The 27,327-nt window shown below is 45.0% G+C and overlaps 1 pseudogene; it reads left to right on the plus strand.

Annotated features, from left to right (window-relative positions):
* The first annotated feature begins 878 nt into the window (after positions 1-878).
* Positions 879-26,841, plus strand: LOC137267721 (cytochrome P450 4F2-like; annotated as a pseudogene).
* The last annotated feature ends 486 nt before the right edge of the window (positions 26,842-27,327 follow it).

Consider the following 27,327-nt stretch of genomic DNA (forward strand, 5'->3'; position numbering starts at 1 on the left):
TAACACTGTCATGACAGGGTCAACTTGACATTCATGCTGACACTGTCATGGCAGAGTCAATATGACCCTCGTGCTAACACTGTCATGGCAGAGACAACATGACATCGACATCATCAGTAACATGACACTCATGCCAACACTGCCATGGCAGTCAGCATGACACTCGTGCTAATACTGTCAAGACATCGACATCAACAATAACCTGACGCTCTCATACTAACACTGTCATGACAGAGTCAACTTGACATTCATGCTGACACTGTCATGGCAGAGTCAATATGACCCTCGTGCTAACACTGTCATGGCAGAGACAACATGACATCGACATCATCAATAACATGACACTCATGCCAACACTGCCATGGCAGAGTCAACATGACACTCATGCTAATACTGTCAAGACATCGACATCATCAGTAACATGACACTCATGCTAACACTGCCATGTCAGAGTCAACATGACACTCATGCTAACACTGTCATGACATCGACATCATCAGTAACATGACACTCATGCCAACACTGCCATGGCAGTCAGCATGACACTCGTGCTAATACTGTCAAGACATCGACATCAACAATAACCTGACGCTCTCATACTAACACTGTCATGACAGAGTCAACTTGACATTCATGCTGACACTGTCATGGCAGAGTCAATATGACCCTCGTGCTAACACTGTCATGGCAGAGACAACATGACATCGACATCATCAATAACATGACACTCATGCCAACACTGCCATGGCAGTCAGCATGACACTCGTGCTAATACTGTCAAGACATCGACATCAACAATAACCTGACGCTCTCATACTAACACTGTCATGACAGAGTCAACTTGACATTCATGCTGACACTGTCATGGCAGAGTCAATATGACCCTCGTGCTAACACTGTCATGGCAGAGACAACATGACATCGACATCATCAATAACATGACACTCATGCCAACACTGCCATGGCAGAGTCAACATGACACTCATGCTAATACTGTCAAGACATCGACATCATCAGTAACATGACACTCATGTTAACACTGCCATGTCAGAGTCAACATGACACTCATGCTAATACTGTCATGACATCGACATCATCAATAACATGACACTCATGCTAACACTGTCATGGCAGAGACAACATGACATCGACATCATCAGTAACATGACACTCATGCCAACACTGCCATGGCAGTCAGCATGACACTCGTGCTAATACTGTCAAGACATCGACATCAACAATACCCTGACGCTCTCATACTAAGACTGTCATGACAGAGTCAACATAACACTAATGCTAACACTATCAGGACTTGTTTGTAAGGTGGCACTCTCATGATGATCATGACATCGTTAATAACATGTCACTGGTGCTAACTGTGAGGACACTCTCTCTCCCCTAATGTCATGTATCATTTGCTTGAAAAGGGTGTTAAGATCTACCCAAAACATTGTATTCATTGCTATAAAGAAATTACTATCCTCAAAAAGTGTTCGTCTTATATTTGTGATTAAACTTCAACTAAAGACCCTACATCTGGCCCAAGTTGCCCTTTAACCATACCGCCAACATCACGTTTCATGTGAATGATAAAACAAGGAACAGCGTTCTTTGTTGGTCCTTGCTAAACATGTAGCTCTGTCAATACATCTAATCACAGGGTCTGACCAATGTCATCCTAACCATCACAATAATGATCACCTAGGGTGGGAAATCATCACCACAGTTTGTTTAATCAACACTCTAGAAGTCAGTACTGAACCATACGACGTCATGGACGACTTCCTGTATATTACATACAGGCACGTTTCGCTGTAGATTCTTACACCGTTGCGAAGCTTAACGTTTTTTAAAGAATCTACACTGAAGTGACACTTTGTGCATTTAGCATGAGTGAGTATGTTTTATGCTGCTTTTAGCAATATTCCAGCAGTATCATTGCAGGGGACACCAGAAATGGGCTTCATGCATTGAACCAATGTGGAGAATCGAAATCGCATCTTTGGTGTTACAAGCGAATGCTTCAACCATTACGCTACCCCCCACCTCTCAGTAAACTAAATGTTGATGTCCATGAAGTTGGATGCTTCATCATGACCCCAGTTATTTATAATTTCATCGAAATATCATAGTTAATAACATCAGATATGTCACAGAGTAAATGAATATGAAAATGAAAATACAGTAGGGCACCCCAGCATCATTAATCATTTATTTGTGTTAGAATTTTAATTAAGGTACAGATGTATTCATATAAATATCTTTGATTAAGTTTATAGTTGTTCCCACATCTGTAACGTTAAACAAATTAAACAATAAGCCTATCTGTACAGGAAAAAGACTATGCTCCAGATGTTATCGGTGCTTGACATGGCAGGCTGGCTGTCTATATGTTATCAACTCTCAATAAGGTGGTATTGATAAGTGGACATGTCACTTAGTGTCTGCTCAAAATATACAAATAGGGTTATATGAAAGACATGCATGGGCTGGGATATTCACATTCCAGCGTGTCATCATCCTCGCTGTGCAATGGTGTAATACTACGCTGCCACAGTTACTCAGTTGGATTTGGGGCTTGAATGACCTGGTTGCAGGTTTTCTGTGAGGATCGTTCTCCCAGGAACGTGCTAGAAATCTGTATCCAAACCCAGGTTGCCCCTGTTATGTTAGTGGGTTTGTCTTGTTATGTTAGTGGGTTTGTCTTGTTATGTTAGTGGGTTTGTCTTGTTATGTTAGTGGGTTTGTCTATGCCGTGCCTGGCCATAAGCAAACTCGTGAACATTTTATACCTGTATAACTTGGGTGTTTCCCTCTATGTAAAGCTGACATACTGGTGATATACTGGTTGGTTGGTTGGTTGGTTGGTTGGTTGGTTGGTTGGTTGGTTGGTTAGCAAGTGTCAACACTTAGCAACATTCCAGCTTTATGGCAGCGGTCTGTAATTATCAAATATGGATCAGGCAATCCAGTGATCAACAGCATGTGCCACAATTTACGCAATTGGGGTACAATGACATATTGTGACAATCAAGTCAGCAAGCGACCCGTGAAGGTCCCGGGGTAGAATAGGCCTTCAACAACCCATGCTTGCCATAAAAGGCGACTATGCTTGTCGTAAGAGGCGACTAACGGGATCGGCTGGTCAGGCTCGCTGACTTGGTTGACACATGCCATCGGCTGCCAATTGCGCAGATCGATGCTCATGTTGTTGATCACTGGATTGTCTGGTCCAGACTCGATTATTCACAGACCGCCGCCATATAGCTGGAATATTGCTGGGTGCGGCGTAAAACTAAACTCACTCACTCACTCAAGTCAGCAAGCCCTGAGAAAGCATGGGTTGCTGAAGAACAATTACAAACCGAAACTCCAAGAGTTTGATACACTCTATAGCTGTTTAAGAAAAGAAAGATTAACCCAACTCACTCACTCATGCGTAATGAGCGCCAGGAAGCACAGAAACACAGTCATATTTACCGCTGTTACTATACTATAGCTGGAAAATTGCTGAGAGCAGCGCGAAACAAACCAACCTGATTCTACATTTGGCACTCACACCAAGAACATTGGCCAGACTTGTCCAATCATTACATGTCATGCTGTTTTAGTTTGTAGCGTGTATTGATTATAGTTTAACTAAACTGTAATGTCCAGCATATATTGCATTTTGTCAATTACTTACAAGAATCCCAGTTTGGTGCCCGGTGACGTCTAAATGTTAACACGGTTATAACTGATTCCGCGTGACAGCCAACATTTGATTACACGTGACAGACAAATTGATTTATACTCTACGCAGAGAGAAGCCGTCATTTTGGTTTATCAAGCGGATCTGTGTGACGTGCCAGGTGATGTTCAACACCGATGTATGTGCGTGGCATTTAGCGCTAGGAATAGCAGCTGGATACTTTGTGCTCAAATGTGTGTGGGCATGTGTACGGCTGTGGAAATTACGTCAGCTATTTCATCGATGTCCTGGAGAGGGAGATTTCAGTTACATATATGGTAATCTTCACAAGGTTGGTTTGATTGTTATTTTTCGCCTCACTTAACAATATTCCAGCCGTACCAGAGCTGCCAGTCTGATCTTAACCATCAACGCTAGCACTGAGTGAGTGAGTATAGTTTTACACCGCTTTTTTTTTATTCCAACAATATCACAAGCGACAATATTCAAGTCAGTGTCGAATCTGAGTCATGGAAATCTAGTGATTGATGATACGAGTATAGACACAAGTAACGTCCATTGACTGAACTTTCTGTGAATGAGTGAGTGTGTTTAGTTTACGCCACACTCAACAATACCGCAGCTGTAAGACAGGTGTCTGTTGTCTTGACCACACAACCCAGTGATCAACAGAATTAACGTCGATCTACACAACTGGGATCATACGATAGCAAGTGTCAACAGTAAGCGAGACTGACCACCCGATCTCCTTGCTGAAGACCAATTCTCAACAAGATTATCACGGGTTCTTACACATCTGGGATCATACGATAGCAAGTGTCAACAGTAAGCGAGACTGACCACCCGATCTCCTTGCTGAAGACCAATTCTCAACAAGATTATCACGGGCTCTTAGCTTTTATGGTCTTCGGTAAAACGAACCTATTTTACCAGTGAAAAAAATATTTAACTACACTCAACGGTCTGCATCCTGATCACAAAATACTAGCTATATAACGAAAACAAAATTGCAAAATAAATGGTCATGAGTTACATCTCAACGATTACAATATAGATCAAATATAGCTAATTAATTTTAAAATATGTGTGTTCGGAATAAGTTCTAAAAAGTCAAAATAATTAACACAAGCATTTACCGACAACGAATTTGGCTGTAAAGACGAACGGGTATTGTTAAATGTTTCAGTGTTCAAGTATCTCGGGTACGAAGTGCAATTGAATTTAGTTTTCAAACATTATGTTTTGGCGCACATGTTTTCCTGAAGTTTTGTGTTAATTCCATGCAGTATCCGGGTCCAAATGAAGAAGGTATTGCCTACAATCTGGATCTTGTCAAAAGATTCCCCTGTATGTGCGGGTGTAGACGGGCTCCCTCCTGCCCTTCATCGTTGTTCATCATCCGGACACGGTCAAACGTATCCTCAGGTCGTCAGGTAAGTGAATCATTAATGCGACCGGTTAACATCTCCTTCATCATTGTTGTTGTTGTTGTTTGTTTGTTTGTTGCCGCACTCAGCAATATTCCAGCTATACGACGGTGGTTTCTCAATAATCGAGTCTGGACCAGACGACCCAGTGATCAACATCACGAGCATCGATGTACGCGGTTCGGAAGTCAGTGAGCCTGACCACCCGATCCCGTTAGTCGCCTTTACGAGAAGCATGGGAATGTGAGCAAAATAGAATAAGACTCTCCCACAATAAACCAGGAATATAAAATTGTATATATTTTATAACCAATGCCAATGTTCTTTTTGGACACCATATGTGGCAGAAGGTTTTTGTTTCATCACTAGTTTTTTCGCTATAGATAATTTCAATTAAACCTAAGAGCCATAAAGAGAGAAAAGGTTAAATTATTTTTTGACGGCTGACAATGTTTATCGTATGTCAACCCATGAATGACGACGTGCTGTGTTCGCCCTTCAGAGCCCAAACCTCACAGTCGCTACATCTCGATGCCGATAGAGATGGGGATGCCGTGGCTAGGAATGGGGCTGCTGTTTTCTAACGGGATGAGGTGGGAGCGGACTCGACGCCTGCTGACACCAGCGTTTCATTTCCTCGTCTTACGTCAATATATAAAAGTCTACAATGAAGCTGCCGATGTGTTACTGGCAAGTACTGTCATAATACAGAAGCACACCTACTTTATCCAAGCTGTTGCACATTGGTGGTTGGGTACTCCAGTAGTTAAAGCGTTCTCTCGTCACACTGAAGACCGGGTTCTATTCCCCACATGGGTACAATGTGCTAAGCCAATTACTGGTGTCCTCCTTTTGATATTGTTGGGACATTGCTAAAGGCGGCGTAACACTATAGTCATTCACATATGCTCATCTCGACTGATATTTAGACCAAATTCATGCCTTAGACCCGAATGTCATACCTCTGACCCCCGTGTCATACCCCTGACCGCTATGCCATACCTCTGACCCCAGTGTCATACCCCTGACCGCTATGCCATGCCTGTGACCCAAGTGTCTGATCCGATGTCATACCGTTGCCCTGATGTCATACTTCCAAAGTCATGCCTTTGATCCTGATGACATACCTCCTGTGTCCTACCTCTGACCCCGATGTCATACCCATGGCCCCAAAGTCATACCTCTGACCCCATACAGATGTTCCCCGCGCCTTCCCCCCCCCCCCCCCCCCCCCCCACTGTACAACAAACTGCGACCATATCATATGTGCATTACGTCCATGCACTCATTGGTTATTCTAAGTAGAGCTGGATATCGCTGTGGTTATTTAAGTATTCTGAGCTTATAGTACATACTTATGGAGTGTTGTATAATCGCGTGCAGTTATTCTGTTCATGCGCTAATGCTAAACTGTATGCTGGATATCAATGAGCATACCGCTATGTGGTCAATGTACGACGATTGGTTAGACTCACGTGTGTAGACTCACAAATGACGTTGCCATTTTATTCCACGAAATCTTTGATTCCAAAATGGCAGCCACTTGCTCATAGTCTATCGGTCATGTTTCAGAATGTAACTTTACTTGATATCGTGACAGAAAGGCACGATACATTTCAAATGAAAACTCTGTCCATGCTGGTGATATGTTTAAGTCCCATACATCTCAGTTATCACTTATAATTCAAACCTGTTTCTGTAATATACGTGATTGTAGTGAACAGCATCTATTACGTAACAGATAATACCATATACATATCTTCGCAACTACATCAGAGCGGGGCGGTTATACTGTTCAGGAATTAGTAATCACTAATTCATTGAATTGTACATAGTGTTTTCTGAAGATATACATAATTGAACAAGATGATAATGGTTCTGACTCGGCAGATTCTGAACCTAAACAGCATGACACAGTTATTGTCATCGTTCCAAGTGTCTGCGTTCACTATATTCAAATATTCTGGGAGAGTCAGTATTCTCGGCTTGACAAATGAATCTGCGGGAGAAAACACGGAAGATAAAATACTCTAGTCGAGGATGGATCTAACAGTGATGTTCTTTTCGGTGTGGGGTGGTGGGGCAGTGGTCTAGTGGTTAGAACGTTTGGTCGTCATGGCAAAGACCAGGGTTCGATTCCCTACATGGGTACCACGTGTGAAGTCCATTTCTGGTGTACCCTGCCGTCACATTGCTGGAACATTGCTAAAAAGCGGCGTAAAATTAAACTCACTCACTCACTCCCTCTTTTCGGTGTCATCGTCAGCACGTGTAGTCCCTCCGTATGATATGAACACATGGTTTGTGTCCCTTGACTGAGTGACTTTTACGTAATGTAGAAAATACCGGTTTCTTGAACACTCACTCACATCCTAACTCGCTTACTCATTTCAGGATAAGCTGCACAGGTTAAGCCGGACGGGGGAAACCTTTGAGTGTTTCAGCACAGTTGGGCTCTACTCGCTCGATGTCCTTCTGCGGTGTGCCTTCTCACATAGGACCAACTGTCAAATAGAGTAAGCAACATCAACTTGCATCATTAACGGGTTTGATTATGCTGAATGTTTCATGCATCATCCCTACACATGGCCGTTCAGATCACCAACGATACTGTCTGGAACACATGGAAGTTACTAGTGCTAGAAGTTGTTTCAAATGTACGTAAATACAGGTTTCTAAGACGTGACAACAGTGACTGCAGTAAACTGTGATAAACACGATATATTGGCATTATTGTAGCATCGATGATAAATTGCCATGAGGAACGTAGTCTGTCTTAATCTGACCCAAGGTCGTCACCATGGAGTAGCCAATCACGTTTACCTGTACTGCGATCTCATACAAATACACATTGGTTACACATCATCCACACGTACAGAAACAGTACATGTTGTTTTATATGCTTTGAAAACATATTTAATGGTGACTATGTGACATGTTTCCTGGTTAATACAAAAACAAGATTTACGGTGAAATTTGATAACAATTTACCGGTCATCTGAGAACTACAACTGATATCTACAATGCCGGAACGTATGGTCACCATCTGCCATACAGCTAGCTCTCCAATAATGATAGGTATGGATGTATGAACCACTAACATCGGCCAGTCTTCTTCAATCTCATACTGGCAATCAAGCATTGAATTCTCAGCACAAGGGTCGTGCGCCATTTCTCTTGGAACGCATGCGTCAATTCCTGCAGATTTTGAACTGCATCTCTAGCACGAACCTGACCTCCAAGAGTCTCAAAGATGTTAGATGGGGTTCAGGTGAAGAAATTATTTTTTTTTTTAGAAAATTGTACCACTTCACTCATTACATAAAGTACATGTTCTTTAAGAAACAATTTCCACACTTTGAAACGTGTTAATCATAACATATCAAAACTGCAAAAATCGTGAAAAAGATTGTTCATAGTATTACAGTGATTCGAACCCCAGTGATCTCCACGGCATGTATGCCAATTACTTACCATCGTACATTTTCAGAAAGTCTATGATTTTTAAACTTATCCTATCTCACGTTATGCATCTCTCTTCCTCACTTCAACCATGTGTGGAAACGTGCTGTCAGCTAAGTTGAATCAAATCTTCCAGGCCTCTGACCACCCGACCTCTGCCCCGCCATAGACACCTGTCAATCATCTTGCTCGTCCAGCCGTCTTAGCTGATCACGTGACGACTTGTACTTGCCATTCTCTTTCTTGTCGCACCGCAGTGTGGACGCGTGTTGTGTCTGTGAAGATATAAGTTGGAATTATGAATAAACATGGGTGGATCTAAAGAGAAGGTATCTAAGAAGCGTAAACGCTGCGGTCAAACTTCTCAGGGGCAGACAATCACAACATATGTGTGGATTGCATAGGCATTTGTGTTGGGTCCAACAGTCTACGTATTGCGAAGGGTCAGACGACGAGGAGTGTTCTCAGTATTCGCAGGTAGCTAATAGACGGTCGTCTAATAGAGATCGTCGGCGAGCAGAAGATGGGCAGTCTGCACCAAAAAAGCCGAGGAAAGAACGACACAAATTAGTTGCTAGACGGTCATCTTCGAAATCAGCAGATGAAGCTTTTTTGAATGAGGCCTCGGACTCATACCTGAGTTAGAATTTGAGACGATTGTTTTGTCCCAGTAATTCGGAGGCCTCGCGGGACGTGGGCGAATCGTCGTCGCCACCACGTATGGTGGTATTATCACAACCACAACCTTCATTGCGTCCGGCGTCTATTGTGACGATACCGCAGTATTCATCGATTCACCCGACCGATCCACTGACTCACGAACTCTCTAGTGCGATTCGGTCTACCACTCAAGGCCACGGTGTGGTTGCAGCTCAGCCGATTGAGTCCGATTCGGCGATTCCCTTACGTGGTAGGGGTGGAATCGATCTGGCGTTTTTTAATCCACTTCACGCGAACGCTGTATTCTGAAGCGCCGCTCTCGCGACAGCAGTATGGGTTCGATGCGGCGCTTATTCAGGGTGACTTCGCTTCGGTGTTTGATCACAGAGTGGTTACTTCCCATGCTGGTTCATGTGCAGCGCTTAGTGCACATACAGTCGGGAGTCCGGTGGTTAGGAGTGTGCCTCTTGTGTCGATGGCTACTCCACATGTATTGACTGCAGCTGTCAGGGCAATGTTAGTAACTTGCTCTACGGGTTACTCAGGCGTGACTGGTTCGTTACATAGCGCTGCGCAGTTTACATCGACGCCTTTATCAAAACCTACTTTGACGGCGTCCTGGGCGTCCTGGGTGCCAGCACCGGAGACGGTAACATCGCAACTCATGGATTTGGATGCGCTTGTGGTGCAGTTAGCTGCGGCGATACGGTAACAAGCGTCTGACGCTTCTGTTACATTACCCTCTTCTTTACCTATTCACAACTCGGTAGGTGTTCGTCGGTCTGTCACTCCGTCTCCCTCATCTAACGGCTCGGCTAGTTCAGATGTCAGCATCGATGCGATAGACGGGATAGACACCATCTTTACTGGTGTGGATTGCTGACAATTTGGACTACAGCGAGAGTTTATCAACGTTCTCTGTGAAGACGGGGGATTTTGGTTCTATTACTTTTCCCCCAAGGTCGTGTTTTACGCAGTTAGCAGCGTCACTTGACAAGGCGTTTGCTAACCTGAGGAAGAATAAGGACGGTTTTAGCGCTCCCCGGTTGGTCTGGTAGTTAACTTTTCAATGGGGCTAACAAGGTCAGTCAAGATGCGCTTCTACAAGTTTCGGTTGAGCTCCTGAAGTATCAGAGATTACATACGGAGGAATCTATGCGACAGCGGCGGCCGGCCCGTTATGAACCCACCAACCCAGACATGGGACTGGATCCTCTTTTCGGGGGAGAGGAAGCAGAGGTCGTGCCAGTCGTCAACGTCGCTCCTCTGGCGCTCCGTGGCCATCAGGCATTTCCGAGCAGTCCTCCAACAGGAAGTCGGATAGGCAGTGACTGCATGACATCAGAGCACCACTTAGTACTTCCGCCCCCATGTCATACCTATCCAGTCTTCACCAGTAGGCAGAAGACTTGGAATTTATGCACCAAATTGGATCATTCTGGAAGACCCATATGTGTTAACCACTATGTCCAAAGGTTTTCAACTCCCGGTTGTGGGGAATCCTCCCTTTACCCGGGTACCAGAACATAGAACATATCCAGTTCAGCAACTGGATGTCTTGCGAACCACAATAGATACGTTACTGCAGAAGCTTGCGATAGAGTCCCTGGGACCGGCTCCAGTCGATCCGGATTATATTCTCCTATTTTTCTAGTCCCGAAGAAGAATTCGGACAAGTTGAGGCTAATTTTCAACATGAAAGTATTCAACAAGAGGTATCTACAGCCTCCACCTCACTTCCGGATGGTGTGAGTAGCTCTTTTAAGAACAATCATCAAGCCAGGCTATTACATGGTCAGTCTCGATCTGCAGGATGCATATCTGCACACCCCGATCTTCCCAACTCATTGCAAGTTTCTTCAGTTCGTTTTGGAGGGCACCCATTATCAGTGGCAGGTGCTCCTGTTTGGAATTTCTTCGGCCCCGTGGCTATTCACACGGCTCACGAAGCCAATCACCAACTTTCTGCATCGCAAAGGGATAGTCTTCGAAGCGTACATTGACGACTGCATTCAAGCCCAGGCCGATTCAGCTCTTCTCCTCCATCACATGGAGTTCACGATGCAGTAACTTCACCAGTTAGGCTGGTTAGTGAATCGGCAGAAGTCGGAACTGATTCATATTCGACGCCTTCAGTTCATCGTGACAGTGTTCGACACAGAAATCAACAAACTGTTTGTTCCGAGAGAGCGGTTCGGCAAGATGCAACGCTTAATTCCCCTTGCATTAGTTCAACCCAGGATGCTCCGCTAGTGGCATGAACTCTTGTGTCTACTGTCGTCAGCTCAGGCTTTAACCCTCAGAGGTCAGGCTTTAACCAACTCAGGCCATTGCAAGTGTTTCTAGCTCCACATATCAGGAGGGGCGTTCCGCCTGCACTGATCACGCTACCCATGGAGCTTCACTCTCACCTACTGTGGTAGATGCAGGAGTTGAATGTTTGCGGCAGAGTTTGTTTAGTGCCGTTTGTTCCGTTTCACCACCTGTACATGGATGCATCTCTACACGGGTGGGGAGCTCACCTTCTCGATCAGCAAGCCCCAGGGCAGTGGTCTCTCGCAGACAGCGACTGTCACATTAATGTATTAGAGCTCAGGGCAGTAATCTTGGCCATCAGTCGTTGGCAGGAACAACTACGGGAGACGTCCCTTATGGTCCAGCGGTCGTGTGGCACATCAATTGGATGGGATCAACAGGGTCGCCTCAACATCTACGGTGGACGCAACAATTCTAACAAACCTGTAGAGGTTGCAGATTCTTTGAATAGAGTCCTCCTTGGGGTACTTATAAGCATTTAAATGTTCTTTTAAATTCTTGAGAAAGTTGTAACTATGTTGTTTCAATAAAAATATGTACAAAACAAAAAACATCGTTTTTGTCTTGTGAGACCACCCCTACAGGGGCTCTGGCCCCGTGACAGCCAAGAGCAGGTAACTCTTCAGAATATAGCCTCCAGTAAAACACTTCTATTCTGTAAGCAATACAGACAGAATGTGGGGAGGTGGGTGGCCGTACCCCAAGGAGGACTCTATTCAAAGAATCTGCAACCTCTACAGGTTTGTTCGATTCTTCTTCATAGAGATCCTCCTTGGGGTACTTATAAGCATAAGACAGACTCCTAAAGACTGATCTTAGGGAGAGGCATTCCGTCTGCTCATAAACCTGACATAAGATGATAACCTTTATTACATACTGAAAGTAACAAGGAATCAAACTTACCTGGTCAAGTGACTTGTGCCTTGTGGCGGGTGAGCGGACCTGGGCCAGGCTATTACACTGTCTAACCCTACCATTCTACGAGAAAGCCGTAGGGTGCCTATAAAAATTGCCCCCCCCCCCCCCCCCCCCAAAAAAAAGGAGCCAGGACAGGCGACCAATATATCAAGTTCCATTCTCAGGCACCGGCCAAGGTGTTAGGGAGGACTCAGACAGTCTAGACCGGTAAAGAAAAATACCACCACCATAATAGAGCCCACCACCGGGATAAAAGATGGAAAGTATACAGTAAGACACCACCACCAGTCTACTTGTTGCAGCTACAAAGTCAAATGATCATTCATCAGTTGTGAGGGTAGCTCAATCGGCTGGGGCACTCGTGCCCTGCCCACTGGTGAAAACTGACTGGTGAAAGCGAGCACGCTCGCTTGACAGTCTGTCTAACTGGTAATGACGGATGAACCTGCTCGGTCGGCTCCAAATAGCCACAGAGCAGATCTCCTCAATGGGCAAGGCAGACGCCTAACCGAATGAGCTTTCAAACCCTCAGGGGGAGTACGACCTTTCGAGGTGTATCCCATACAAATGGCAGAGACAAGCCACCTAGATATGGTCTGCTTGTTCAATTAAACAATTGATCATTCTTCCTAATGTCTTTTGTTCGTTTGATATAAGCCTTAAGGGTCTTACAGACATCTAAGACGTGAGCACGTTGAAGAGAGGTACCGGGTGGTGAAGGCTGAGTGAAAGCAGGGAGCTCAATAGGCGCCGTTACGTGAAAGGTGCTATCTCTCTTAGGACGGTAAGTATCTGGCAATCGAATGCTCACTCTGTTTTTGTGAAACACCGTTAATTCAGAAGTTACCGCCACAAGAAAAGCAGTCTTCCATGTCAACAGCTGGAGGGATACAGCCGACTGGTTGTGAAAAAGAGGACCGGACAGCCAATCAAGAACGGCTGGCAAGTCCCACGGGGGACTAGTCCGCCGGACAGACGGACGGACGGATTCTGTCCACGCCTGCAAGGAAGCGCTGAACTAGAGGGTGCTGCCCCAATAATGCACCATCGACAGGAATGTGGAAGGCAGAGACTGCCGTTGAATAACCTCAAACTGTAGAAGCCCCAGACCGGCTTCCAGTTTAGATTGTAGAAACTCCAACACAGATACTAGATCTGCAGAAAAGGGATCGAGAATCCCCCTGTCGACACACCAGTGCACATAGCAGGCCCATCTATCCTCATACTGAACGTTCGTCGAATCCCTCCGTGAAGCCAGAATTGTGTCTTCAACTGATTCAGGAATTCCTCTCGCATGGAGGCGACTCCGGACAGCGGCCAAGCCACTGAATCCTGGGATTTGAGTGTGGCGCTCCATTCTGGGATAGTAAGTCCGGTCAAAAGGGTAATAGTACAGGAGGCTGAGCCAGAAACCTGAGAATTACCGGAAACCAGCTTTGAGCCGACCAAAGTGGTGCCAGAAGCACAAGTAGTCGAGCCGGTTGTGCGGTCAGCTGCGAGAGGACTTGTGAGATCAGAGGAACTGGTGGGAACGCCCACAGCACTCAGTCTGTCCAATTGAGCAGAAAGGCGTCGTTGGCTATCGCTCTCGGATCCAGTATCCTTGAGCAAAACACAGGAATCTGATTCGTCGCCCCAGAGGCAAACAGATCTGCCTGGAACAACCCGAACAACTGGGAAATAATCCCAAATATCCCCCGATGCACCGATGGGGGTAGTATACATCTCGATAGCGCATCCACACAAACATTGTCTATGCCCGGGAGATATACGGGGAGTGGTCTGGTTGTCCATCTCTAGGCGAACCACTTGACCCCGCACTGACTCCACAAAGCTCTCGAACACCTGGCGGAGTGCTCTCAATTCCAACAAATTGATGTGTAGGGTGACTTCGTCCTCGGCCCAACAGCCCAAGACTAAAAGTTCACCCAGGACGCCCCCCCCCCCCCCCCCCAGCCTGTGAGGGAGGCGTCCGTCTGAATCGAGAGGGAAGGTGTCAGCATCTCTAAGGGGATCCCCCTGGACAGATTTCCAGCTTCCGTCCACGACCGCAGGTGAGGAATCAACCAAGCCAGAGTCTCGAGAACAATCTTGTAGCTCTCCGAATGGGACCACAACTGGGCTAACACCTGTTCAATAGGTCGCATCCTCAACCTCGCACGCCAGACCACGTCCACTGTAGCCGCTATAGTGCCCAGCAAATGAAGCCAAGTTCTTGCTGTGGCCCTGGGGGACTCCAGAAACCAAAGTACAGTTCACTGAACTTTGACGATGCGGTCTGGGGCTAGGGAAACAATCCCCTGTGCCGTATTGAACCGTGCCCCCAAGAACACCAGATCGTGCGTGGGGGTCAGGTCTGATTTCTTGAGACTGATGTCAGGACGTCAGGACACTTGCAGTGTGGCATCGTGTGATAACAGTAGCCCGAGGGCCCTCAAAAGCCAATCGTCCAGGTACGGATGACAACACCTGCCCTGTGACCTGGCTAGCTGAGCTGGAATCAACATAAGTTTGGTAAACACCCTCGGCGCTGTGGAGATGCCGAAGGGCAGAACCCGAAACTGATAACACTTCCCGTCGAACGAAAACTGAAGGTATTTCTTGAACTCGGAGTGTATCGGGACATGGAGGTAAGCGTCCTTGAGATCGATTGACGTGAGCCAATCCCCTGTCTCCACGGAGGAGATCACTGAAGGACGAGATTCAAGATAGGTCTGAACCCTCCATCCTTCTTGGTCACAAGGAAGTATGTGGAGTAAAACCCGTCTTCTTGTTGACCTTCCGGAACCACCTCAATGGCTGCCTTGTCCAGTAACGACTGGACCTTGGCACAGAGGACCTCTGCTTTTTCACGGGAGAACGGCACCGGCGTGTGCCGAATCCCTGAGAAGCGTGGAGGGTCTCGCTTCCACTGTGGCATATGACCATCCCTGACTGTGGACAGGACCCAGGGATTTGAAGTGGCTGCCTGCCATTCTGAAAGGAATAGTGACAGCCGGCCGCCTACTGGGGCTTCTGGTGCAAGGCAATGTACCCCCACATTTGGCAGTTCTCCGCCTGCTTGTGCGGGGGACACCAAAGGCTCTGAACAAATGCCCCGAAAAAGCTGCTGTTGCTGCAACTGCTGCAACACAGGCCCCTTGCCTTTGCCCTTCGCCCTCTTGCTTCATTTGTGCTGCAGTGGAGCAGTCCACTTAGCACCTTCCTTCGCCAGTGCCGAAGGGTAAGCCGAAGCAAGAGTGGGAGACTGTTGGCGAGACGAGGAGGGTTGCTCCAACAAGGGCTTTGAGTCCTTGAAAGTGCTAACAGACTCCGCGGCCTCCCGCACAACCTGCAGTGCCCCAGGGAAAAGGGAAGATCCCAACCTGTAGGGCAGTGCTAGGAGTGCCTGCTGGGTTGCGGGAGAGTACCTGGCTACAGACAACCATAGCTGACGCAACCCCATGACAGCCCCCATCATCTGCCTGGCACAGCACCTAATGCTGTCCCACGCCAGATGAGAGTGCACGTCCATAAGCTGCCGGCCCAACACTGCCGACGGAGAGTCGTCGGCAGCGCTCCCATGGTCCAACAGCTGCCCCTGCAAAGCAGAAAGGTAGGCTGAATGAACCACGCTGGGCCACACACCTATACAATTTCTCGAAGGAACGATAGGCGGCCCTCAGTGCCGGAGCGGCCGTGGAGAAGGGCGGCAGAAGCCAAGGAAGAGGAGGAGGACCCCCAGGGTGACCATGGCGTACACACACTCGTCCACCACCGGCGGTTCGAATAGTGAATCCTTGTCCAACTGATACCTGCGGCTGATCTCCGGGAGATCAAAGCACGACCGGGTACCCGAAAGGAAGGGATTCACCATCTCCCCAACCAGCGATGGGAGCATGCACAACCTCGCCTCGGCGACATTAGTAGGCGCGAACGCCTCCCCGGGAAACCGAAACTCCAAGGGGTCGGGCTCTGACACAGGAATGGAAACCTGAGGTATGACCGCGACAATTTTCTCCTGAACCTGTCTAAGGGACGAAACGAACGTGTACGGGACCTGTGTCTCGCACTCCTCCCCAATCCCCTCCTCCTCCATATCTATCTCCTCATGCTCCTCAGACAGAGAACTCTCGCTGTAAAGTGAACCTGCCGAAGGCGCTACCGAGACAGAACACGAGGGAACAGAAGGACTGAGAAGGGCCGAGACTAGGTTCGCCCCTGCCAGAGACCGAACAAGGTCGTTTGGGCACCTGAGACAAGCCCCCCACCGGAGGGTGACTAGACAGCCCAGGGATAGGACAGGGTGCCGATGCCCCCAGCGGCTGGGCAGCACTAGGCTGCCTGCCTGCCGTGGCACTAGGCGCTCTCACCGAAGTTTAGCCGCTGACACCGGGCGTCGTTGCCCCCCTTGCCCCACAGGACAAGCTGGGGCCAACTGCCCTAGGCAGGACTGTTGCCCGGAGGGAGGAGCATTCTCCGAGCCTAAGCCCGGCCCGCGGCCTCCATCCATTAAACCACCATGCCCGCCCAATGAAGATCGGGCGTTGAGTTCATTTTGCAAACCCGACAGCACCAAATCTATCATTGACTGGACCGAGGATATCTGCTGCTGGAACAAGGCATTAATGGAATCAACAGAAATTAATGGTGTTTGAGAAGCAGGGGTTGGTGCAGATGATACAGTGGCAGGAGAAGGGGAAGGGTCCCTAGACACCCTGGCCTTCGTAGCTGACCCCTCCGAAGAGGAAGCTGCGCTTTTCTTATTTTGTGGACGCTTGGATGGAGGGTCCTGTGCCCAGATATCATAAATATGGAAATAATATTAATAAAACGTATGAAGCAGTATAGCTGAACAAACGCTTACTTTAAAAAGACCGCCACAGAAACTTAAACGTTTTGGCGGGAAAAAAGCTTACCTTCCACCACCAACAACAGGGACAGCAAAACGTTACAACATTTTTGACAAGTAAACTGTTAAAAATGATTCCTAGAGCGCCCATGCGTCTAATAAAGAAACCATACATACAGTTTGAGTCCCTGAGTTACTCATCTTAGAACTTGTCTAGAATCTCTCTGAGCGCTGTAGTACGTCTTCACAGGCGGGCGACAGAAAAGGTGTTTCGCTGGAGGCTATAGTCTGAAGAGTTACCTGCTCTTGGCTGTCACCGGGCCAGAGGCCCTGTAGGGGTGGTCTCACAAGACAAAACGATGGGTTTTTTTTGTTTTGTACATATTTTTATTGAAAAAATATAGTTACAACTGTTGCAAGAATTTAAAAGAACATATAAATGCTTATAAGTACCCCAAGGAGGATCTCTATGAAAAAGAATCTTCAGCCTTGTGGACTCTCTCAAATTATCGGTTCGGGCCAATGATATTCCAGGAGTCAAGAATGTCATCGCAGACTCTCTGTCACGTCCGAAGCGTCCATCCTCAGCGGAGTGGAAGTTGCATCCAGAGGTGATCAGGACTGTTTGTCTTCCATTGATGAAGCCGACAGTTGACCTATTCGCCACCAGATTAAACCATCAGCTGCACCTGTCCGTGTCTCCGATCCTGGACCCATTGGCTTGGAAACAAGATGCCCTTGCATTTCCCTGGGATGGTTTCAACGCATATGTGTTTCCACCAACGGCCCTTTTTCCACGTGTGCTTCTCAAGTTGAGTACGACTCAGCAGATGATTCTGCCTTTGATCACAGATGGTCGAAGTGAGGAAGAGAGATGCATAACGTGAGGTAGGCCTGCCTGGGCCACATTTCATAACCTCCCCTTGGATTTGGTAGTGCTTAATTAATGCTCATGCGTAATGCTGGAAGACTGACGAGTGGACTTTCAATGACAACCAAAATATTCAATTCACGCCAGATATCGGACGTATGAGTGATTGAGTATGGTTTTACGCCGCTTCTAGCAGTATCCCAGCAATATCGCAGTGGGGACACCAGCAATGGGCTTCACACATTGTACCCATAAGGGGAAACGAACCCGGTCCTCTGGTGTGACGAGCGAATGCTTTAACCACAAGGCTGCCCTACCGTCCCTTGTCCATTTGAATTCACGGTACATGTTGAACCTTGACCAAACAACCTCTGAGCTACTGTGGTTGATGCACTGCAACCATCTGCCAGCAACACGTAAACCGAATGACTTATGACTCGTATAATCACTACGATTTAATGGAGTTGACCTGAATTAGTATTACATTGGTAGAAACAGTTCTGTCGACATGTTTGACCGTGTAGCCATGCATGCGTACATCAGAGTGATTGGGTGTTACGCTGCTTTTAGCTTTTCTAACATTATCAGGGTGGGAGACATATACATTTTACTCATGACGGGAATTGAACCCAGGTCTTCGGCGTGAAGATCGAAGTCTTTAACCACTATGCTACCCCACTATGCTTCCCGTGTGCGTAAAGGAACGACTGCCTGTCCAAACAGCAGAGCCTTCGGGGAGGTGGCATATATGTTAAGCGCTCAGTTGACTTTGTTCGATTCTGCACATCGGTCACATTTATGTTGTCAGTTTTTGAAGTCAGACGGCGTACACACGCTGTCAAACCGTCTTCACTCCTTTAATTTTGATAAATGCGCTCTTTGTTTAATACATATAACATTAATATATGATTATATATATAATTATATATGTACATATATACATAAGATAATAATTACATATGTGCTAATGTAACCAAAGACAATTCGGTATCTTAAAAAAAATGACATGACAATACGTGCATCGCACCAGGTACAACTGCTCTTGACGTCACATCCGAATAGATAAGACTCTGAATCTTCAGCAACCCATTATTATCTTTTGAGGGGACCAACGGTAGGACTTTCTGACTTGGCTGATACAAATCATCGCATCCCAATTGTGTAGGTCGGCGTCATGATACCAATCACCTGTTTGTGTGATCCAAACTCGATTATTTACAGACTGCTGTCACATGAATGGAATATTGCTAAATGCGACGTTAAACGGCAGCGTTTTCCTAACTGCTTTTGTTAATGTTTGTTCCAGGGAAAGACACCCGTATGTACAAGCTGTGAAGGAGATGATACGATTGTGGGGTGATCGGGCCTTGTAAGTAGCGAATTGTACCTTTTTTCTCCCGTTCATGAACTTAATAGTGTTATGCACGACCATCTTCACCACTGTTGACGATGATTTGCAGGATATGTCACACCAGCGCTAACAAACCCATTCACATAAAACACTATCCGAGGAGTTAGTATATACATGTTATATTGTTCTTTCACATCAGTCAGACCTGTGAACATACATAGAACTGATCATCAGTAACCCATGCTTGGCGTAAGAGGTAACAAACAGAATCGCGTTGTCAGCCTCACGGACTTTGTTGACATTTGTCATCGTATTCCTATTCTGCTGATCGATGCTCATGTTGTTTATCACAGGATTGTCTAATCAAGTTTCGATTATTTACTACAGAATATTGCCGAGTGCAGCGTAAAACTAAACTCACTGACATCAGTCAGACTACATTACACAGCCACATCTTCAATATCAGGTGGCCGCAGATTTCTTTACTTGACAGACCCGTGAAGGTCCCGGGGTAGATTAGGCCTTCAGCGACCCGTGCTTGCCATAAAAGGTGACTATGCTTGTCGTAAGAGGCGACTAACGGGATCGGGTGGTCAGGCTCGCTGACTTGCTTGACACATGTCATCGGTTCCCCATTGCGCAGACCGATGCTCATGTTGTTGATCACTGGATTGTCTGGTCCAGACTCGATTATATACAGACAGCCGCCATATGGCTGGAATATTGCTGAGTGCGGCGTAAAACTAAACTCACCCACTCACTCACTCTTTACTTGACAACGCGACTCTCTTACGAGCAGCGATATATCTGTCGTGGAGGATGATATGCAACCAACCAAGACACACAGAACACTAGATCCACTGAATCTTATAGTCAACATTTTTAACGTTGACAGCAACCCCCTGCTGTACTTCGACATCGTCTACTACAGGACCAGCAACGGGAAACAGTTCCTAAGACATTGCAAATATGTGCACCGAGTAGCCGAGGGTATTATACAGAAGAGGAAAGCTACTGTGGTGCGTATATACAAATATCAGCTGGCAACGTTATCACTTCGTAACTTTAAACAGTCTTGGAAATAGGCTGTTGATTAGTTGCACGGTAATTCGCAACACACGGATGTGCGGCCACTTAAAACCTGTCGGGGTTTAAGGGCTCTACACACGGCCGCTATGAAATTATCGGTGTACTGTAGTCTTTGCTGCTGAGACACCACCTACATACAATTCATAATCTAATTTTCCGAATATTATTAGGTGGATGCTGCCGAGACGTAACAGCGTGTGTTCCATGCACTGTAATAGCTGTTAGTCTGTTGTCTGGTGGTTTATCTGCTTCTGGACTATAATGATAAATAATAGTAAGAGCAATTATATAGCGCTGTCAAGTCACAGTTCAAAATTATACATACTAGAAAATACATGGATTTACGAAACATTGCGTTGAAAGAGGTGTGTTTTCCAGTCTCTTATTGATGACTGAATTATGCCACTGGCGACAATTTATGTTTCTTTCGTTAACCCGTGAAGGGTCGGGTTAGAATTGGGCTTCAGCAACCCATGCTTGTCGTTAGACTCGACTAACGGGATCGGGTGATCAGGCTCGCAGGCTTGGTTCACATATGTCATAGTAGGTAATTGTGTATATCGATACTTATGATGATGATCACTGGATTGTCTTTTCTGGTCCAGACTCGATTATTACAGACCACCGATATACTGCTGGAATATTGCTGAGCGCGGCGTTAAACAACAACCAATCAAATCGTAAACGCGTTGCAAATGTGTCGCTAACGCGTGCTGCCATGCTTAAGCACTGAAATCAAACGCGATGTTTCTGGGGTGGCACAATGTCTCTGTGTTGCAGCAAACGCTACTCGCGTGGAAATAGACATTCAGCTTCTTCTCCTGCAGGGTGTAGACACAGCCAAACGGAAACACGACTTCATCGACATCTTGCTGATGGCTCGGGACCAAAATGGAAACGGGCTGACATTTCAGGAGATACGGAATGAAGTCGACACGTTCTTGTTTGCAGGTAAACACCCCATAGTTCATCTAGTCAGCGTTTTATGAAGCATTATTACCGCTATATAATTTCATATAAATGGTCGTTACCATTGATAATGCATACGCATGTTTGTTACGAATGACAAATGCATGTTTGTTGCAAGTAAAGGAGGGCCAAACAGTATCTACAGTAACAAACATTCATATGAAATATGCTTGGCAACAAATATCCACATAACGCGCCAGTGGTATTAAACTGGTATTGGTGTGGAGTATCCAAGGTGAGATGCATACAGATGAAATACCAATGGTAACAAACATTCACGTGAAGCATATGTGGTAACAAACATTCACGTGAAGCATTTGTGGTAACAAACATTCACGTGAAGCATTTGTGGTAACAAATATTCATGTGAAATATCAATTGTGAACTTATTTTCATTTGAACTACTTACATACGCAAATAAACACATATTATGGATTTAGTCTTTGAGGAGGAGTCTCATTTTCTATACCTCTCACGCTACTTCGATGCCAACATGGCGTCTAGTACTTCAAAAACTCATCTTGTTGAAATAACTATTTTGTCATTGTTTAAATATGTAATAACATATTTGTTCGAATAATGAATATATCAGTTCAATTTCTGTAACTTCCCAAATTACTGAAATGTGTATGTTTATGGAAAGTTTGTCCAGAAATTACAACAGCCCGTTCCCAGAAGTCTCGTACTTTACACACCCTCGCTCATTCAGTTGTACCTACACTTCATGTCTTTCCGGGGTACGTCCCTGCTTGGTAACAAACATATTAAAATATCAATGATACCAAAATTTACTTGGAGTATCCTTGGTAACACACATTCAATTACGTAAAATTATCGTTGGTAACAAGGTGTGGGTTTGTATGTAACTATAGGCAGTTTTGGTTCCACTATACCAGACTACACACGGCACACGACCTGAATAAATAAACGAAGAGCTTATTACACAGCCACCGATTGATATTTTACATATTCAGTCAATAACAGAATTGATTACTAGAGCATGTTAATAATGCAACCACCTCCCAAAGTACATAAACATGTAGATTCATTACACATACTAATATTATTCATTACATGCTACGTTAATCACGATATAATAACATAATATATGTGAATTTACAATGCACATTTTTCCATGTACAAGGGGCGTCATTACTCCGGATAAGCTGCCCGTGGGGCGCTAGAAGGTTAACAGTGACTTATCCCACCGGGTACCCATTTACTACATGCTGAACACAGGCAATGTAGAACAAACTCACTTGCCATAGGTGAAACCGCACGTAGTACACGCGCTTCCTTGTGGAACAGAACATAAGTTCAAGAAACACCCATGCAGGTGACAAGCTGCCAAATAAGGTTACCTACCCAAAGACTCAACGTTGCTTATGTTCAGCTGAATTGAGTTCGGATCTCAATGCAGTGGACAACACCATCACGAGACACATTGCAATGTACACAGCAATACCTCAGTACTCTTACATCACGGCTTCGCCCAGTAGGCATTCGTACAATCTACAATAGTCACCAAACTGTGTTCATCGGTAATTCTAAACAGTAATATAAAATATTTGAGAAACACATGAAATGATACCACGTTTCACATAAACCCGGAAGTAGTGCCAAGGATCGTAACAGTGACTATGGTATGATAGATTAAACATAACCATGAGTAAGTCAGATTAAGCCGCTTTTAGGAATATTAAAGAAATATATTACACCGATGTAGGAAATCGAACCCAGGTCTTCGGCGTGACGAGCGAATGCTTCAACCATTAGGCTACCACACTTCCCATTTAAACATAAGACATAACATAAAGATGTTACGTATTATGTACGTATTCCAGCTGTCGCAGATCATCGTATTTACTGATTACACTTACGATAACGCTATTGTAAACTTATATCAGTTAGTTTGACGGAATCAACCATAATAATGTGTACAACGGATGACCAGTTGTGAGTATGCCACATTAAACAGCCGTAAAGAAACAAATATTGCACCTTGGCTCCGTTAGCGTCAAAGATACTGGTCCCGAATTTCCAATCAGCCCTATATATGTGATAATTGGTAGGTTTAAGATTGAAGAACGTGGGCAATTAGTGTATAATATTTCCAGTTTTCAAAAACATACCGTCATAAAACCTTTGTCCGTGACCTCCTTGTAACAAGTATCGTGTTTTTTTGCCTGAATCTGTCTGCTTTTTCGGAGAATATTCTTTCTAGTATGGAAAGGGTTTTGTAGCCTGTACTGAAGCTGGCATGTACATATGTAAGCTCGACAGATAGCAAAGCTTCATTGAGGGCAACAGTACTAGTCATGCGTAAGACTGGGCTTTTCTCATTAAGGAAGCTAAGACCCAACAAAGTATCCAGTCCAGAACAAACGTCCCAGCAATGGTCAGCAACTCGTCCTTGTGGCTATTGTAGGCGTTGTGAATGATGTTTCTGTTTCTGTGTAAGGTCATGACACCACCACCAGCGGGATCAGTTGGCTTCTATACCATCTGGCCAAGTACCCGGATCACCAGTCACGTGTTCAACGGGAGATCGATACAGTCCTGGCTGGACAATCCCAGGATTATATCGAGTGGTATATTTCATAACATTTACTTATTCTGCCACAGTTCCCCAAACTATGTATCACAACGATTGCTTGTACAACTAAATGATAACACATGGCAAAAACACAATGGTCATAAAATCACAGACACCTAAATATTGAGGATACAAGGCTTGCAAACCTCACTCAAATATGTAAATATGTATAAGCGGATTTTTACTAATGCAAACTTAGTTATCTAAAGGTACAGATACATGCTGGACAGGTACACCTGCAGATGGTCACATACTAACGAAGTCTACTCATGTACGTATCATGACAACCAGTGAAACGTCCTCGTCGGCTTATCCGGTGCAGGACACATTGTCAGGCCCCCTATCATCTTTTCGCTAATTCCTTACAAGTATTGTCTAACGGAGTGTCCCAGAGGGACAACTCGCACAACAATTATCATCGTAGGTTCAACTTCAGGTTCGCCCCGAGTTTGTTTCACAATCTGTTAAAGTTGGTGTACTTAACCAAAGTGGACAATGCCTGAGATCTGGATAACTTCTGGTATTCCTTCATCATCTAACTGACACGAACTTATGTAACTCGAAAACTGATAGAAGCAGTGTTGAACCCAACGAACTGATGTGTTGTAGGGAGCACCTGCCCCAGCTTGTCTACCTGACACTCTGTGTGAAGGAGTCACTCCGCCTGTGTCCCCCAGTACCCGTCATACAGAGACAGCTTACCAAGGCCATGAACATCCAGGGTGGGTAGTGTGGAGTGAACACAATACAGGTCCATCTCAATTCCTGAAGCTAAGTCCTCTGCATCATATACATATCTACAGCTTCGCCAACAGATCCAGGTGATGGTGATATCCTAGTAGTTAAAGCGTCGGCCCAGAAAAACAGTTCTGTTGATTAAGAAGTTGATATCCATTTATTCTCTGTCTTATTTTTGTTAATCAATCAATCGGTTTGGACATTTGATTCCCATCTGAATCCGTGCCCAATATGATTGTTTCTATAGATGTCCTGGTTTGGCCCAATCGTTGTTTAACACCACACTGAGCAATATTCCAGCTATATGGCAACTGCATGTCTGTAATTCATCGAAACAGTACCTGTCAAAAGCACTGATCAGCACCTCTGGATACTATGATATGTGCCAACCCAGTCAGTGAGTCTGACCACCTGATCTCACAGACTTTGGGTGTTCAAATGGCCAAGATAATGTTCCTGACTTTCGAATTTCAAATGACTTAACACGTTTGGTGACGCTGGTTACTCTTGAATCCCCAACTGGCGTAACCCAGGCTATGATGTTTAGGTCTTATATCATATACTTTCAGGTACCCAATTCCCTGTCGGCACAATAATGACTGTCAACATTCACAGCCTTGGTCTGAACCCCCATGTCTGGACCGACCCCAATGAATATCAACCTGAACGCTTCCTACCAGAGAACACCAGGACCATGGACCCTTTTGCCTTTGTCCCTTTCTCTGCTGGTCCAAGGTGGGTGCACAGGCTCTCATGTCTGTGAGAATTATAGATGATCTCTTTATTCATATATCACCCTGACTAAAAATCATGACATTGTACTGTGAAGCATCTCAAGTCAGGGGTGGTGATAGTCACACCAAAGTCCTGGGTTCCATTTGTGACATGGGAACAATGTGTGTAGTCCACTATTGCCATTCTATTCCACAATATCATTAAGCTGGAATATTGCAAACTGCTAGGTAAAACTAAACTCTGTCTTTACCTGATGCTGTACAGAGGATTGTTTCCACTGATTTCAGAAACTGTATTGGACAGAACTTTGCCCAGAACATGATGAAGGTCATCGTATCAAGGATACTACAAAGGTGAAAACATTATTCATGTTTCAAGTTGTTTCTTTGAATTTTCATACATTAAAAAAACAGGGTAACCTACAAGGACTGAAATATTTCAGTTTGTAGTGTTGAATGAGTATTTTTTAATACAGGAAGAAAATCATGAATGTCTTGTGAGCAGTTTCTGTGCGTAGTGCCTTGAGTTATTTTGAATTTTATCTGTTCTTGGACCAAGGACACAATTGTTGTGACATCATACCAGGTGGTTGGTATTATGTTTGTATATTTGTAATACCATGACATCCAGCTATAAGCAGCATTGCAAACACTTGAAATACAAACGCTCTTCTTCTTGTACTCTACCTGTCTTTTGACTGCCGTATGACCAGGTCCAGTTATATGTGTGTTTAACCAAGTGATTGGGTAGCTGAACATTTTAGTGAAAGGCTTCAAATTATGAAAGTATCAGATATTTAATTCAAGTGTCTTGTCTGTTAAATGTGAATTAAAAAATAGCTCAATTTCTCTTTTACCAAAGAGGGGCAATGAGGTAGGCTAGTGATTAAAGCAATCGCTCGTCACACAGATGACCAAAGTTTGTACACTATGTGATGCCCATTTCTGGAAAATGTTACAAATATCAGGTGAACTACTTAACCTCAGCCTTAACTGATATATTTCCCCAGGAGTTTAAATGCACCACTTTGTTGGCTGTAACAGTGATATAATTCTGGCTTCTCTTGCAGGTACACAATAACCTTGGACCCTTCACACACGGTGAGGAGATGGACTCACATCACCATGACAACAGAAACAGGAATAAAGATATTTGCCACACCAAGATCAACAACCCATGTTACATAATTACATATACAAACTTTCCATTATATGTATATCACGTCTACGTCTTGACTGGAATAGTGTGTATCTATCCTGAGTTTGATGTGTTTTCTACCTTATTTATTGCCAAGAATGATGACCAACAAATTAATGAGCTAAGCACTAGCCATTCATACTGCCAAAATGAGCACTAAATCCAAAGTTTTACAACATGATTGATTTTATCATTTTCAGTCAGCCAGTGCCCATGTTTGACAGTCATATATATTCACGATAATACAGAATGCGATACAAACTGCCAGTACATCTACTGGTGCTTCAACCTCAACAGCACTGATACCTCATTTTACAAACTTTAGACCCGTGAAGATCCAGGTAGGAATTGGTCTTCAGGATCCATACTGGTCATAAGAGAACATGATCGGATGATCAGGCTGACTAACTTAGTTGACACATGTCATTGTATCTCAGTTACATAGATTGATGCTCATGCTGTAGATTACTCAATTG

This window comes from Haliotis asinina, chromosome 16, assembly GCF_037392515.1.
Source record: "Haliotis asinina isolate JCU_RB_2024 chromosome 16, JCU_Hal_asi_v2, whole genome shotgun sequence".
Lineage (NCBI taxonomy): Eukaryota > Metazoa > Mollusca > Gastropoda > Lepetellida > Haliotidae > Haliotis > Haliotis asinina.